Source organism: Oncorhynchus keta, chromosome 19 (genome assembly GCF_023373465.1).
Source record: "Oncorhynchus keta strain PuntledgeMale-10-30-2019 chromosome 19, Oket_V2, whole genome shotgun sequence".
Classification (NCBI taxonomy): Eukaryota; Metazoa; Chordata; class Actinopteri; order Salmoniformes; family Salmonidae; genus Oncorhynchus; species Oncorhynchus keta.
In genome coordinates this window covers 86,933,062-86,946,170 of record NC_068439.1, presented here as the reverse complement: position 1 = coordinate 86,946,170, position 13,109 = coordinate 86,933,062, and the positions used below count along the sequence as shown (strand labels likewise).

Here is a 13,109-nt window from a genome sequence, read left to right as displayed (position 1 = left end):
TAGACCCAGCCTCATCTACACCACCATCTATAACCTGACTAGACCCAGCCTCATCTACACCACCATCTATAACATGACTAGACCCAACCTCATCTACACCATCTATAACATGACTAGACCCAGCCTCATCTACATCACCATCTATAACCTGACTAGACCCAGCCTCATCTACACCACCATCTATAACCTGACTAGACCCAACCTCATCTACACCATCTATAACCTGACTAGACCCAGCCTCATCTACACCACCATCTATAACCTGACTAGACCCAACCTCATCTACACCACCATCTATAACCTGACTAGACCCAACCTCATCTACACCATCTATAACCTGACTAGACCCAGCCTCATCTACACCACCATCTATAACCTGACTAGACCCAACCTCATCTACACCACCATCTATAACCTGACTAGACCCAACCTCATCTACACCATCTATAACCTGACTAGACCCAGCCTCATCTACACCACCATCTATAACCTGACTAGACCCAGCCTCATCTACACCACCATCTATAACCTGACTAGACCCAGCCTCATCTACACCACCATCTATAACCTGACTAGACCCAGCCTCATCTACACCACCATCTATAACCTGACTAGACCCAGCCTCATCTACACCACCATCTATAACCTGACTAGACCCAGCCTCATCTACACCACCATCTATAACCTGACTAGACCCAGCCTCATCTACACCATCTATAACCTGACTAGACCCAGCCTCATCTACACCATCTATAACCTGACTAGACCCAGCCTCATCTACACCACCATCTATAACCTGACTAGACCCAACCTCATCTACACCATCTATAACCTGACTAGACCCAGCCTCATCTACACCACCATCTATAACCTGACTAGACCCAACCTCATCTACACCATCTATAACCTGACTAGACCCAGCCTCATCTACACCACCATCTATAACCTGACTAGACCCAACCTCATCTACACCATCTATAACCTGACTAGACCCAGCCTCATCTACACCACCATCTATAACCTGACTAGACCCAACCTCATCTACACCATCTATAACCTGACTAGACCCAGCCTCATCTACACCACCATCTATAACCTGACTAGACCCAGCCTCATCTACACCACCATCTATAACCTGACTAGACCCAACCTCATCTACACCATCTATAACCTGACTAGACCCAGCCTCATCTACACCATCTATAACCTGACTAGACCCAACCTCATCTACACCATCTATAACCTGACTAGACCCAGCCTCATCTACACCACCATCTATAACCTGACTAGACCCAGCCTCATCTACACCACCATCTATAACCTGACTAGACCCAACCTCATCTACACCATCTATAACCTGACTAGACCCAGCCTCATCTACACCACCATCTATAACCTGACTAGACCCAGCCTCATCTACACCACCATCTATAACCTGACTAGACCCAGCCTCATCTACACCACCATCTATAACCTGACTAGACCCAGCCTCATCTACACCACCATCTATAACCTGACTAGACCCAGCCTCATCTACACCACCATCTATAACATGACTAGACCCAACCTCATCTACACCATCTATAACATGACTAGACCCAGCCTCATCTACACCACCATCTATAACCTGACTAGACCCAGCCTCATCTACACCACCATCTATAACCTGACTAGACCCAGCCTCATCTACACCACCATCTATAACCTGACTAGACCCAGCCTCATCTACACCACCATCTATAACCTGACTAGACCCAGCCTCATCTACACCACCATCTATAACCTGACTAGACCCAACCTCATCTACACCATCTATAACCTGACTAGACCCAGCCTCATCTACACCACCATCTATAACCTGACTAGACCCAGCCTCATCTACACCACCATCTATAACCTGACTAGACCCAGCCTCATCTACACCACCATCTATAACCTGACTAGACCCAGCCTCATCTACACCACCATCTATAACCTGACTAGACCCAGCCTCATCTACACCACCATCTATAACCTGACTAGACCCAGCCTCATCTACACCACCATCTATAACCTGACTAGACCCAGCTTCATCTAAACCACCATCTATAACCTGACTAGACCCAGCCTCATCTACACCACCATCTATAACCTGACTAGACCCAGCCTCATCTACACCATCTATAACCTGACTAGACCCAGCCTCATCTACACCATCTATAACCTGACTAGACCCAGCCTCATCTACACCACCATCTATAACCTGACTAGACCCAACCTCATCTACACCATCTATAACCTGACTAGACCCAGCCTCATCTACACCACCATCTATAACCTGACTAGACCCAACCTCATCTACACCATCTATAACCTGACTAGACCCAGCCTCATCTACACCACCATCTATAACCTGACTAGACCCAACCTCATCTACACCATCTATAACCTGACTAGACCCAGCCTCATCTACACCACCATCTATAACCTGACTAGACCCAACCTCATCTACACCATCTATAACCTGACTAGACCCAGCCTCATCTACATCACCATCTATAACATGACTAGACCCAGCCTCATCCACACCACCATCTATAACCTGACTAGACCCAGCCTCATCTACACCACCATCTATAACCTGACTAGACCCAGCCTCATCTACACCACCATCTATAACCTGACTAGACCCAGCCTCATCTACACCACCATCTATAACCTGACTAGACCCAGCCTCATCTACACCACCATCTATAACCTGACTAGACCCAGCCTCATCTACACCATCTATAACCTGACTAGACCCAGCCTCATCTACACCATCTATAACCTGACTAGACCCAGCCTCATCTACACCATCTATAACCTGAATAGACCCAGCCTCATCTACACCACCATCTATAACCTGACTAGACCCAGCCTCATCTACACCACCATCTATAACCTGACTAGACCCAGCCTCATCTACACCACCATCTATAACATGACTAGACCCAGCCTCATCTACACCACCATCTATAACCTGACTATACCCAGCCTCATCTATAACATGACTAGACCCAGCCTCATCTATAACATGACTAGACCCAGCCTCATCTACACCACCATCTATAACCTGACTAGACCCAGCCTCATCTACACCACCATCTATAACCTGACTAGACCCAGCCTCATCTACACCACCATCTATAACCTGACTAGACCCAGCCTCATCTACACCACCATCTATAACCTGACTAGACCCAGCCTCATCTACATCACTATCTATAACATGACTAGACCCAGCCTCATCTACACCACCATCTATAACCTGACCACCTGACTAGGTGGTAAATTACATTTTAATGGCATCAGACCGAGGGTCTGCATCTGTCCTCGTGCTCCTAGACCTTAGTGCTGCTTTTGATACCATCGATCACCACATTCTTTTGGAGAGATTGGAAACCCTAATTGGTCTACAGGGACAAGTTCTGGCCTGGTTTAGATATCATCTGTCAGAAATATATCAGTTTGTCTCTGGGGATGGTTTGTCCTCTGACAAATCAATTGTACGTTTCGGCATTCCTCAAGGTTCCGTTTTAGGACCTGTATTGTTTTCAGTATATTTTCGACCTCTTGGTGATGTAATTCGGAAACACAATGTCAACTTTTACTGCTATGTGGAAGACACATGTGTATGTGACAAAATAAAATTTGATTTGCAACGCAGAACATTTGAAATCGATTTAAGCAAAATGTTACCACATTAGGCATTTTGGACTGTGTGAATGAGGACATATTTTCCAGGTATATCTAGAAAATATTATCAAAATGTTGTCATGGATTAATTACATAACAATCAAAGCCTCAATTAAAAGGTGATGATGTTTTTTAACCAATGGCTTATTGGTGTTTTTTTTAACCAAAAATATATACACACACAAACCCCTTGACTTTTTCAACATTTTGTTTACTGTCTTATTCTTGAAAATAAAACATCTTATCTATGTTACCCAACTATTCTGATTCATCCCCAACACCATCTTCCCCACTTATCTCCTGGGTTTTTATACCTGTGTTTGTCTATCTGGGCCAGTTTGTCTTGTTTGTTAAAGTCAACCAGCAGTTTTTCTCAGCTCCTGCTTTTCCCCCAGTCTCTGTTTTTCCTCGCCCTCCTCAGCCACGCTCAAGGTACTAAACGATATCATAACCGCCATCGATAAAAGACAGTACTGTGCAGCCGTCTTCATCAACCTTGCCAAGGCTTTCGACTCTGTCAATCACCATATTCTTATCGGCAGACTCAGTAGCCTCTGTTTTTCGGATGACTGCCTTGCCTGGTTCACCAATTACTTTGCAGACAGAGTTCAGTGTGTCAAATCAGAGGGCATGCTGTCCGGTCCTCTGGCAGTCTCTATGGGGGTGCCACAGGGTTCAATTCTCGGGCCGACACTTTTCTCTGTATATATCAATGATGTTTCTCTTGCTGCGGGCAATTCCCTGATCCACCTCTACGCAGACGACATTCTATATACTTCCGGCCCGTCCTTGGACACTGTGCTATCTAACCTCCAAACGAGCTTCAATGCCATACAACACTCCTTCCGTGGCCCCCAACTGCTTTTAAACGCTAGTAAAACCAAATGCATGCTTTTCAACCGTTCGCTGCCTGCACCCGCACGCCTGACAAGCATCACCACCCTGGATGGTTCCGACCTTGAATATGTGGACATCTATAAGTACCTAGGTGTCTGGCTAGACTGTAAACTCTCCTTCCAGACTCATATCAAACATCTCCAATCGAAAATCAAATCAAGAGTTGGCTTTCTATTCCGCAACAAAGCCTCCTTCACTCACGCCGCCAAACTTACCCTAGTAAAACTGACTATCCTACCGATCCTCGACTTTGGCGATGTCATCTACAAAATTGCTTCCAACACTCTACTCAGCAAACTGGATGCAGTTTATCACAGTGCCCTCTGTTTTGTCACTAAAGCACCTTATACCACCCACCACTGCGACTTGTATGCTCTAGTCGGCTGGCCCTCGCTACATATTCGTCGCCAGACCCACTGGCTCCAGGTCATCTACAAGTCAATGCTAGGTAAAGCTCCGCCTTATCTCAGTTCACTGGTCACGATGGCAACACCCATCCGTAGCACGCGCTCCAGCAGGTGTATCTCACTGATCATCCCTAAAGCCAACACCTCATTTGGCCGCCTTTCATTCCAGTACTCTGCTGCCTGTGACTGGAACGAATTGCAAAAATCGCTGAAGTTGGATACTTTTATCTCCCTCACCAACTTCAAACATCTGCTATCTGAGCAGCTAACCGATCGCTGCAGCTGTACATAGTCTATTGGTAAATAGCCCACCCATTTTCACCTACCTCATCCCCATACTGTTTATATCTATTTACTTTTCTGTTCTTTTGCACACCAATATCTCTACCTGTACATGACCATCTGATCATTTATCACGCCAGTGTTAATCTGCAATATTGTAATTATTCGCCTACCTCCTCATGCCTTTTGCACACAATGTATATAGACTCCCCTTTTTTTCTACTGTGTTATTGACTTGTTAATTGTTTACTCCTTGTGTAACTCTGTGTTGTCTGTTCACACTGCTATGCTTTACCTTGGCCAGGTCGCAGTTGCAAACGAGAACTTGTTCTCAACTAGCCTACCTGGTTAAATAAAGGTGATATTAAAATAAAAAAAAATAAAAAATTGACCCTCTGCCTGTCCTGCCTGGTTTTAACCCTCTGCCTGTCCTGACTGAGCCTGCCTGGTTTTAACCCTCTGCCTGTCCTGCCTGGTTTTAACCCTCTGCCTGTCCTGCCTGGTTTTAACCCTCTGCCTGTCCTGCCTGAGCCCTCCTGGTTTTAACCCTCTGCCTGTCCTGCCTGGTTTTAACCCTCTGCCTGTCCTGCCTGAGCCTGCCTGGTTTTAACCCTCTGCCTGGCCTGCCTGAGCCCTCCTGGTTTTAACCCTCTGCCTGGCCTGCCTGAGCCCTCCTGGTTTTAACCCTCTGCCTGGCCTGCCTGAGCCTGCCTGGTTTTAACCCTCTGCCTGTCCTGCCTGGTTTTAACCCTCTGCCTGTCCTGCCTGGTTTTAACCCTCTGCCTGTCCTGCCTGGTTTTAACCCTCTGCTTGTCCTGCCTGAGCCTGCCTGGTTTTAACCCTCTGCCTGTCCTGCCTGGTTTTAACCCTCTGCCTGTCCTGCCTGAGCCTGCCTGGTTTTAACCCTCTGCCTGTCCTGCCTGGTTTTAACCCTCTGCCTGTCCTGCCTGAGCCTGCCTAGTTTTAACCCTCTGCCTGTCCTGCCTGAGCCTGCCTGGTTTTAATCCTCTGCCTGTCCTGCCTGGTTTTAACCCTCTGCCTGTCCTACCTGGTTTTAATCCTCTGCCTGCCCTGCCTGAGCCTGCCTGGTTTTAACCCTCTGCCTGTCCTGCCTGGTTTTAACCCTCTGCCTGTCCTGCCTGAGCCTGCCTGGTTTTAACCCTCTGCCTGTCCTGCCTGAGCCTGCCTGGTTTTAATCCTCTGCCTGTCCTGCCTGGTTTTAACCCTCTGCCTGTCCTACCTGGTTTTAATCCTCTGCCTGTCCTGCCTGGTTTTAACCCTCTGCCTGTCCTACCTGGTTTTAACCCTCTGCCTGGCCCTCCTGGTTTTGACCCTCTGCCTGTCCTGCCTGGTTTTAACCCTCTGCCTGTCCTGCCTGGTTTTAACCCTCTGCCTGCCCTGCCTGCCATCCTGTGCCTTTGCCTGCTTCTGTTGTTGCAATAAACATTGTTACTCCATCACAGTCTGCACTTGGGTCTTACCTGAAACCTAATAAATAGTGGAGGCCACTGTGTTCTTGGGGACCTTCAATGCTGCAGAAATGTTTTGTTACCCTTCCCCAGATGTGTGCCTTGACAAAATGTTGTCTAGCAGCTTTACGGACAATTCTGTCAACCTCATGGCTTGGTTTTTGCTCTGACATTCACTGTCAACTGTGGAACCTTATATAGTCAGGTGTGTGTCTTTCCAAATCATGTCCAATCAACTGAATTTACCACCGATGGACTCCAATCAAGTTGTAGAAACATCTCAAGGATGATCAATGGAAACAGGATGCACCTGAGCTCAATTTTCGAGTCTCACAACAAAGGGTCTGAATGTTTATGTAAATAAGGTATTTCAGTTTATTTTTTACATACATTTGCAAAAACAAATCTAAAAAACAGTTTTCACTTTGTCATTACGGAGTATTTTGTGTAGATTTATGAGGGATAAAATATAATTTAAACCATTTCAGAAATAAGGAAATAAGGCTGTAACGTAACAGGGAAGCGGTCTGAAGACCTTCCGAATGCCATCTATGTTTTCTCAACAACAGGTTATAGTCAATAATATCAAAGGCTGCACTGAAATCTAACAGTACAGCTCCCACAATCTTCTTATTATCAATGTCTGGCAACCAATCATCGGTCATTTGTGTCAGTGCCGTCCGTACATGTTGAGTGCCCTTCATGCTGAAAGTCTGTTGTTCAGTCGTTTACAGAGAAATAGCATTGTATTTGGTCAAACACATTTTTTTTCCAACAGTTACCTAAGAGCTGGCAGCAAGCTGATAGGTCTGCTGTTAGAACCAGTAAAGGACGCTTTTACCAACTCTTGGGTAGCGGAATGACTTTGGCTTCCCACCAGGGCTGAGGACAAAGACTTTCCTCTAGGCTCAGATTAAAGATATGACAGATAGGAGTGGCTATAGAGTCAGCTACCATCCTCAGTAGCTTTCCATCTAAGTTGTCAAGGCCAGGAGGTTTGTCATTATTGATGGATAACAATCATTTACCCACCTCTCCCACACTAACTTGACAAAATTCATTCTTGCAATGCTGTTCTTTCATTATTTGTTTTCTTGTACATTAGGACGACGGCTCACTGTTTGTTGTTGGCATTTCCTGCCTAAGTTTGCCCACTTTGCCTATGAAGTAGTAATTCAAATAATTGTCAATATCAAATGGTTTTTTGGTGAATAAGACATCTTCAATGAAACACGGAGATGAATTTGTCTTTCTGCCCATAATTTTATTTAAAATTCTCCCAAGTTTTATCCAACATTCTTTATATCGTTGATCTTGAGCTTCATAATACAGTTTCTTCTTCTTCTTGTTGAGTTTAGTCACATCATTTCTCAATTTGCAGTAAGTCAAGTCAGTCAGATGTACAGCCAGACTTATTAGCCACTCCTTTTGCCCCCCATCTCTTTCAACCATACAGTTTTTCAATTCCTCATCGATCCACGGAGCCATAACAGTTCCAACAGTCAGTATTTTAACAGGTGCGTGTTTATCAATAATTGGAAGAAGCAATTTCATAAATTCATCAGGGCAGCGTCTGGATGCTTCTTATTATTCACATCAGACCCCAAAATATTTTTATCATCATCCACATAAGAGTCACAGCTAAATATTTTATACACTATTTTAGGCCCAGCTATTTAACTGCCATAGAGTGTCATTAACTAAGGTAGGCTATTATTTAACTACCATAGGGTGTCATTAACTAAGGTAGGCTATTATTTAACTGCCATAGGGTGTCATTAATTAAGGTAGGCTATTATTTAACTGCCATAGAGTGTCAATAACTAAGGTAGGCTATTATTTAACTACCATAGGGTGTCATTAACTAAGGTAGGCTATGATTTAACTACCATAGGGTGTCATTAACTAAGGTAGGCTATGATTTAACTACCATAGAGTGTCATTAACAAAGGTAGGCTATGATTTAACTACCATAGGGTGTCATTAACTAAGGTAGGCTATTATTTAACTACCATAGGGTGTCATTAATTAAGGTAGGCTATTATTTAACTACCATAGGGTGTCATTAACTAAGGTAGGCTATTATTTAACTGCCATAGAGTGTCATTAACTAAGGTAGGCTATTATTTAACTACCATAGAGTGTCATTAACTAAGGTAGGCTATTATTTAACTGCCATAGAGTGTCAATAACTAAGGTAGGCTATTATTTAACTACCATAGGGTGGGCTATGATTTAACTGCCATAGAGTGTCAATAACTAAGGTAGGCTATGATTTAACTACCATAGAGTGTCAATAACTAAGGTAGGCTATTATTTAACTGCCATAGAGTGTCAATAACTAAGGTAGGCTATTATTTAACTACCATAGAGTGTCATTAACTAAGGTAGGCTATTATTTAACTACCATAGAGTGTCAATAACTAAGGTAGGCTATTATTTAACTACCATAGGGTGTCATTAACTAAGGTAGGCTATGATTTAACTGCCATAGAGTGTCATTAACTAAGGTAGGCTATTATTTAACTACCATAGGGTGTCATTAATTAAGGTAGGCTATGATTTAACTGCCATAGGGTGTCATTAATTAAGGTAGGCTATTATTTAACTGCCATAGGGTGTCATTAACTAAGGTAGGCTATTATTTAACTGCCATAGGGTGTCAATAACTAAGGTAGGCTATTATTTAACTGCCATAGGGTGTCATTAACTAAGGTAGGCTATGATTTAACTACCATAGAGTGTCATTAACTAAGGTAGGCTATTATTTAACTACCATAGGGTGTCATTAATTAAGGTAGGCTATTATTTAACTGCCATAGGGTGTCATTAACTAAGGTAGGCTATGATTTAACTACCATAGGGTGTCATTAATTAAGGTAGGCTATTATTTAACTACCATAGGGTGTCATTAACTAAGGTAGGCTATGATTTAACTACCATAGGGTGTCATTAACTAAGGTAGGCTATTATTTAACTGCCATAGAGTGTCATTAACTAAGGTAGGCTATGATTTAACTGCCATAGGGTGTCATTAACTAAGGTAGGCTATGATTTAACTGCCATAGGGTGTCATTAACTAAGGTAGGCTATGATTTAACTACCATAGGGTGTCATTAACTAATTATTTATCTTTTCCTACATGGAATTGTCTTAGTATACTTGATTTTTAAATAGTGATCGTTCTTGTTATTATGTCACAATTATTCTCTAGGTCCTCAGAGCTCAAGACACCATCCCAATCGATTATTTTTAAGTCATTTTCAAAATGGACCAAGTCTCTTTTTGGTAAACAACTATCAAATAGGGGAGAGGCATTGTGCCGTGAGGTGTTGCTTTATCAGTTGTTTTAAACCAGGTTTGCTGTTAATTTGAGCAATATGAGATGGAACAAAGTTTCACGCAATAATGGTTCTATATAATACTGTATGCTTTCTTTCTTCAATTTATTCTGGATTTGGGGACTGTGAAAAGACCCCTGGTGACATGTCTGGTGGGGTAAGTGTGTGTGTCAGAGCTGATGTGCCATTTTGAAGTCCCCGTCTCCTTACTGTCAAATATGTATAGTGCCTTACAATCATCACACATAGCATAGACGGCACTGCCATCATCCTCTTCTACCACTTCACCAAATATTTCCCAGAAATTGATCTACCAAGAGAGTTCTCATCTATATTTTTCGTAGCCGTCTATTTACAACCACAAACCGATGCTGGCACTAAGACGGCACTCAACCAACTCTATAAGGTTATAAGCAAACAAGAAAATGCTCATCCAGAAGCAGAGCTCCTAGTGGCCGGGGACTATAATGCAGGCAAACTGAAATCAGTTTTACCTCATTTCTACCAGCATGTCACATGGGAAAAAAAGACCACCTTCATTCCACACACACAGAGACACGTACAAAGCTAAAGCGCTCCCTTGCCCTCCATCTGGCAAATCAAATCAAATTGTATTTGTCACGTGCGCCGAATACAACAGGTGTAGTAGACCTTACAGTGAAATGATTACTTACAAGCCCCTAACCAACAATGCAGTTTTAAGAAAAATTGGTGTTAAGTAAAAAATAGACGAGTAAAAAATATAAAATGAAGTAACAAATAATTAAACAGCAACAAATAACAATAACAAGACAGAGTCAATGTGGAGGCTATATACAGGGTATTACGGTACAGAGTCAATGTGGAGGCTATATACAGGGTATTACGGTACAGAGTCAATGTGGAGGCTATATACAGGGTATTACGGTACAGAGTCAATGTGGAGGCTATATACAGGGTGTTACGGTACAGAGTCAATGTGGAGGCTATATACAGGGTGTTACGGTACAGAGTCAATGTGGAGGCTATATACAGGGTATTACGGTACAGAGTCAATGTGGAGGCTATATACAGGGTATTACGGTACAGAGTCAATGTGGAGGCTATATACAGGGTGTTACGGTACAGAGTCAATGTGGAGGCTATATACAGGGTGTTACGGTACAGAGTCAATGTGGAGGCTATATACAGGGAGTACCGGTACAGAGTCAATGTGGAGGCTATATACAGGGAGTACCGGTACAGAGTCAATGTGGAGGCTATATACAGGGGGTACCGGTACAGAGTCAATGTGGAGGCTATATACAGGGTGTTACGGTACAGAGTCAATGTGGAGGCTATATACAGGGTGTTACGGTACAGAGTCAATGTGGAGGCTATATACAGGGTGTTACGGTACAGAGTCAATGTGGAGGCTATATACAGGGTATTACGGTACAGAGTCAATGTGGAGGCTATATACAGGGTATTACGGTACAGAGTCAATGTGGAGGCTATATACAGGGTGTTACGGTACAGAGTCAATGTGGAGGTTATATACAGGGTGTTACGGTACAGAGTCAATGTGGAGGCTATATACAGGGAGTACCGGTACAGAGTCAATGTGGAGGCTATATACAGGGTGTTACGGTACAGAGTCAATGTGGAGGCTATATACAGGGTATTACGGTACAGAGTCAATGTGGGGACTATATACAGGGTGTTACGGTACAGAGTCAATGTGGAGGCTATATACAGGGTGTTACGGTACAGAGTCAATGTGGAGGCTATATACAGGGTGTTACGGTACAGAGTCAATGTGGAGGCTATATACAGGGGGTACCTGTACAGAGTCAATGTGGAGGCTATATACAGGGGGTACCTGTACAGAGTCAATGTGGAGGCTATATACAGGGTGTTACGGTACAGAGTCAATGTGGAGGCTATATACAGGGTGTTACGGTACAGAGTCAATGTGGAGGCTATATACAGGGTGTTACGGTACAGAGTCAATGTGGAGGCTATATACAGGGTGTTACGGTACAGAGTCAATGTGGAGGCTATATACAGGGTGTTACGGTACAGAGTCAATGTGGAGGCTATATACAGGGTGTTACGGTACAGAGTCAATGTGGAGGTTATATACAGGGTGTTACGGTACAGAGTCAATGTGGAGGTTATATACAGGGTGTTACGGTACAGAGTCAGTGTGGAGGCTATATACAGGGTGTTACGGTACAGAGTCAATGTGGAGGCTATATACAGGGGGTACCGGTACAGAGTCAATGTGGAGGCTATATACAGGGGGTACTGGTACAGAGTCAATGTGGAGGCTATATACAGGGTGTTACGGTACAGAGTCAATGTGGAGGCTATATACAGGGGGTACCGGTACAGAGTCAATGTGGAGGCTATATACAGGGGGTACTGGTACAGAGTCAATGTGGAGGCTATATACAGGGGGTACTGGTACAGAGTCAATGTGGAGGCTATATACAGGGGGTACTGGTACAGAGTCAATGTGGAGGCTATATACAGGGGGTACCGGTACAGAGTCAATGTGGAGGTTATATACAGGGTGTTACGGTACAGAGTCAATGTGGAGGTTATATACAGGGTGTTACGGTACAGAGTCAGTGTGGAGGCTATATACAGGGTGTTACGGTACAGAGTCAATGTGGAGGCTATATACAGGGGGTACCGGTACAGAGTCAATGTGGAGGCTATATACAGGGGGTACTGGTACAGAGTCAATGTGGAGGCTATATACAGGGGGTACTGGTACAGAGTCAATGTGGAGGCTATATACAGGGGGTACCGGTACAGAGTCAATGTGGAGGCTATATACAGGGGTACTGGTACAGAGTCAATGTGGAGGCTATATACAGGGGGTACTGGTACAGAGTCAATGTGGAGGCTATATACAGGGGGTACTGGTACAGAGTCAATGTGGAGGCTATATACAGGGGGTACCGGTACAGAGTCAATGTGGAGGCTATATACAGGGTATTACGGTACAGAGTCAATGTGGAGGCTAT

General features: G+C 44.0%; 1 long non-coding RNA gene across 1 annotated transcript; it reads left to right on the top strand.

Annotated features, from left to right (window-relative positions):
* Window positions 1-9,391: 9,391 nt before the first annotated feature.
* On the top strand, window positions 9,392-10,117 carry LOC127909648 (uncharacterized). The gene is made up of 3 exons (XR_008072254.1): window positions 9,392-9,405; window positions 9,652-9,692; window positions 9,857-10,117. It is a non-coding gene; the product is annotated as an uncharacterized LOC127909648 (long non-coding RNA).
* Window positions 10,118-13,109: the final 2,992 nt, after the last annotated feature.